The 5000-nt window shown below is 46.6% G+C and overlaps 1 protein-coding gene across 4 annotated transcripts in view; it reads left to right on the top strand.

Moving 5' to 3' along the window:
• The window catches only part of LOC125044087, an 11149-nt gene that overhangs the window by 861 nt on the left and 5288 nt on the right, over positions 1 to 5000 (top strand). Inside the window, exon 1 of one of the 4 annotated variants that reach the window (XM_047640556.1) lies at positions 357 to 507. The exons of 2 other annotated variants lie outside the window; for them this stretch is intronic. The gene's annotated coding sequence lies outside the window, so the exon portion shown is untranslated. Of the gene's footprint in view, positions 1 to 356; positions 508 to 5000 lie in introns of those variants that run through there. One more of the 4 variants, XM_047640541.1, reaches the window with a different exon arrangement.

The raw sequence follows: 5000 nt of genomic DNA, 5'->3' as shown, positions 1-5000 counted from the left end.
GATTAAGGTGTAGATTGCTTAATTATTATTAAAATAATACCTTATAAAATTAAATCCAACCAATGCATTAGGTATACCATGCCTTATCAGCCATTCCAGCACATGTGACTCATGTTTATGCTTATCTTAGTCATTATCAGCGTGTGGCAGTGCGTTCGTATACCAGTCTAACAAGTTGCAATCTTGATTTCTCAATAGTGGAGGCTTGAATAATTTCAGTTGGACTAAATGTTCATGGGATGGATATTTAAACGCACTATGTCGCCGTAGCTTGCATGATTACATTAGATTAGATTTTTTTTTTTTTTTTAGTCTTAGGACATTTTCTATTGTACAACCTTACAATGTGTTCGTTCAGTTATACTGTTATCAGGTATACGTGAACCGATCGTGAACTCCAATTCAAGTACTGTATCTGTAAACATGGCATTACAGAGAAACTAGAATTACATTTAATTACGTTTAATATACTATTTATATTATTACTTTCATTTTCGCCGTTTGTAGGTGAGTTGACATCCTGGTGATTCAGAGCAAAATGAGACATTACTTTACTTTTGTAATTATAAGCAAGCCTTCCTAACTTACTCTTAAGTATAATTTTGTTAACCACTAAACACCCAATGCGTTTATTTATTACACTTGTTATGTGTCACCCTTATTGGGAGACAATATTGTGTTCCTAAAAAAATCGACACAAAATTCTTGACCTGCTCCTTTCTGGAATATTATATTCACTTAGGCTACCACAAGTGCTGTGCAGTGACTATCCCGTGATTTTCATTGAATACCATAGTGTCAGTGTACATTCCAAGAAATCGAACTTTACTTGCGAAACATCGGCCCCCACCCACTGCCCCGCCCCCTTCCATCTTTCTCTTGATTTGTGTACCGTTGGCTTTCAGTATGGTGCAGTATGGTATGGTCCCGGATATGAGGTTACATATTCTAATGTTGGGCAGCAGTAACATTAGTAACTAGAATCATTTCGATGGTCAACGGTAGATCCAAGGATAGACAGGTTATTTATCCTGACTTTGGTTGCTGTTCTGCGGGTGCAGTAGTTATGGGGGCCTGCTTCACGTATTAGCCTCTTTGTACAACCAGCAAATGGTTGCCAACCTCCGGACCGGAGATGGTACTTGATAAGATAAGATCTTCGGCGCAACAAGAAAACATTATATGCTCTTAGACGCGGTTGTGGTCACCCAAACAGTGAAGTGATCCAAAGACTAAAGGATTTGGATATTTTTCATGCCCGGGGTAGCAAGGGAGGCCGTCACATTCAACGGCACATGTCCGTACTCCGGACAAGGAACAAGGAAAGTAAGTCCCAACCAGCTAAACCCTAGACATTTTGAAGATCCCCGCTGGTAGTTTCCCAAAATTCCCTATATCCACGTCACATCCTCAACAACAAAAAAGACGAGCTGCACACTGTCATCACTTCTGAATTCCCGAGCATTGTAGCCATCACAGAGACGTGGCAGAACCAAGCTGATAGCATATATATACCTGGCTACAGCATGTTCCATCGTCTCTGCATAAACAAACGGGGAGGAGGTGTATTTCTGTTGTCTCAAAACGACCTCTCGCCCTCCCCCTTGGACGTAGAAGTTCCAGGTGACCTGGAAGTGTTGTGGGTACGGGTCACCCCCCCTCACCATCCCTCATTTGCTGTGTGCTATACCACCCCCCACGGGCCCCCACCAATCAGCTGTTACTCAGCCACCTGAACCACAACACTGATCTTTTTCGTATGCATGACGATTATATTATGTGTGGCGATTTTATTGAAATAGACACCAGTTACCTGCAAAAAGTAGTCAATTTTCCCACTTATGAACAAAGAACCCTAGATTTGATCCTTACAGATTTACGTGACTGGTACCAGTCATGTAAATCTGGTACTATATTCTCCTGTCGGTCGCTTTGTAGATCAGCAGACATATTTCACTGTTATGGCTGCCTTCACTCACCGTCTCTCAGCCAAAGCAGACCAAGACCAGGAAGTTCGGGCCACTCACACAGTCCTTTATCATACAGTTCGGGCAGTAGATTACCCAACAACCGTGGGCAGACGTTCTTACCTCTTTTGATGTGGAGGACAAGTGGCACTACTACCTCTCGACCGTCACTACGGTTTTCCACCACTTCTTTCCGGAAAAAAACACTCGGCACACATCCATCGGACCTGCCTTGGATCAAATATCAAACACCTCATGCAGCAGAGAAACCAAGCCTTCCACTCGCACATCACCTCCTACAAATCACTCCGCAACAGTCATCAGCGAAGTAAAAACAGCCAAGAAGACCTTCTACCACAACGAACTACAACACCTGCAGCCCAGCCAACGGTACGGGAAAACGTGCACGGCAAATCGGCTGCGCACGTTCCCATGCACCAGCAGCCTCAGCCCCAGTGAAGCAGCAGAGGCTCTTAATGACCACTTCGCCTCAATTTGCCAGCAGCTACCCCCCTTGGACACCACCCGCCTACCTGCCGGCCCGCTCACTTGCTCCAACTGTCAGCCAGTTTCAGGTGCTTCAGAAGCTGAGAAAAATCCGTATCAAGAGAGCCACCACCTCCACTGATCTGCCTATGCGCCTCATCAAGGAGTTCACAATGGAACTTGCCACTGCATTTGCCTCCATAGTTAACGTCTCACTGCAACAGTCTACGTGCCCATCACAATGGAGGACCGCCTTTGTCACCGCCATCGGGAAAACCCCAAGCCCCGCCTCATTCAGCTCACTACGACCCCATCGCCATTACTCCGTTGCCCAGCCTGCTGTGTGAAAATTTTGTCATTACCAAGACCTCGCGCCCAGAGATGACAGTCGACGGTTCGGCAACTTGCGGCGCCCAGAGATGAAGTCGACGGTTCGGCAACTTGCGGCGCCCAGAGATGACAGTCGACGGTTCGGCAACATGCGCTCCTCCTCTACCACACAATGACCCGTCAGCTTCTTCGACTTCTTCCTTGCCCACCTCGATAAGCGCAAACCCTCCATCACCAGCATCTTCATAGATTTTAAGAAAGCCTTTGACCTGGTGGACCACACTACGGTCATCTCAAAAGCAACAGCTTCCATGAGCATCAGGGAGTGCCTAATCCCCTGGCTGGCAGACCATATCTCTAACAGGAATCAGGCCGTGCGTGTGCAAGGTCAAGTTTCCAGCCTCCTGCGGAGTACCCCAGGGGACTAGAATGGACCCCCTGTGCTCCCTCATTATGATTAACGACGTGTTCCTGGACGCCGAGCATTGTTGGAAATACATAGATGACTCGACCATCGCCGCCGTATTGACAGTTCCTGCCCTGACCACTCCGCCATCCAGCGCACCCTCGACAACCTCCTCTCCCGGGCCACCGCAAATCTCGTGACTATCAACCGCCAGAAGTCGGTCGTGAATCAATTCGACTTCTCTACCGTCCCCGCCCCCGCGCCCATCCTCACGCTGGACGACCACCCGATCGACGTAGTCTGTTCCACCAAGTTGCTCGGCGTCACCATCGACGAAAAGCTCTGCTGGACGCAGCACGTCAGAGACATCGTGAGGTCTGCCTCGTACAAGCTTCACATGCTGCGTCGCCTCAAGTCCCTTGATGTCCCACATTCGGAGCTTCAAAATATCTACAGGCTGCCCAAACTGAACTATGCCTCCCCCGTCTGGTCTCCCTCCCTCACTGCTACCCAGGTGCTACACCTCGAGAGGGTACAGAAAAGGGCACCCAAGATATCCTTGACTGCCCTCGGCCTCACCTCCCTCGTCACTCACTACACCATCTCACTGCTGAAGTTTGGCCTGAAGCTGCTGTGCCATCCACACCACTGTGTCCTGCTTCCCCCGACGCGCCGCCAACAAACTGGTGCCCATCAGGGCCCGCACTGACCGCTACCACCGTAACACAGTACCCACTCTAGTCCGACTCATCAACGAGCACGAGCCAATCGACCGCCCACCACACCTCATCAACGAGCACTAGTCCACAATTATTATCCAGCATTCCTAGCTTACCTTTACTTGCACTTATCTTTTGTGTTTTGTTTGTTTCTCTTGCTTCTGTTATTTTTTCCTATAGATTGTTAGTTTATTTTGTTGTTTATATGTGTTTATAGTTTGTCTCTCTATGTATATTTTCAGTCCTTGGCTGCATGAGGTTCAATAAACCGATTATTATTATTATCATTATTATTATTATTAGTAGTAGTAGTAGTAGTAGTAGTAGTAGTAGTAGTATTACACACACACACACACACAGTAGATGTGTATATATATACATACAAGTAGGTACGTGGTTCATTACTATTTCGTAAAATGAAATTTACGAAGACTAGCTTCACCATGAACACATACGCTTCAAGCCCATCCTGTTCCAACTATTTAGAAATGTTTCATTTGATAATCAGAAATGGACACTTACCATGGTAGAGGATTGCCTCTCGACTTTCCAGCTTCCACCAGAAGTCATTTTTTACCAGCTAACGATATTACAGTTTTAAACTCTGAAATACTGTTGCAAAGAGTGTCAGTAGCTCATACTCTGTGGTTTCCATCACCATATGGCTGAGAAGGAAGTTCTCGTTCCTTCTGTGGGATTGCAGGACAACGGCCTGCCTTACCGCTATTCTCTAATGTCTTCAGCTCTCGATATGGATGAATAACCATCTCGCTCTGAGGGTGTCCTAAATCTATTGGTTAGCTCGTTGTTTATATTGACGTGATTAATCTGTCGTCTGTTTTTTCGTCACGAGATAGATTTTGACACGGACGACCAATTAATAACAAGCACACGGTCGTATTCGCGGATGAGCGACTTGGCCGCTTTGTAGATCAGTCATATGCTGCTGATCACCAGACGGGCACCTTTGAGCGGCATGATCAGTATCTAGCTGTGCAGGAGGTTTCCAAAGTGGAGAAAATATTAGGTTCCAATTACTTGTTTCCATTCTTCTGTTGGGCTGCCTCGGAGGTAAACCATGGAGCAGACGGA

Source organism: Penaeus chinensis, chromosome 3 (genome assembly GCF_019202785.1).
Source record: "Penaeus chinensis breed Huanghai No. 1 chromosome 3, ASM1920278v2, whole genome shotgun sequence".
In the NCBI taxonomy this organism is placed as follows: Eukaryota; Metazoa; Arthropoda; class Malacostraca; order Decapoda; family Penaeidae; genus Penaeus; species Penaeus chinensis.
Note: the sequence above shows the minus strand (reverse complement) of the source record. Positions and strands in the feature narration are given on the sequence as shown.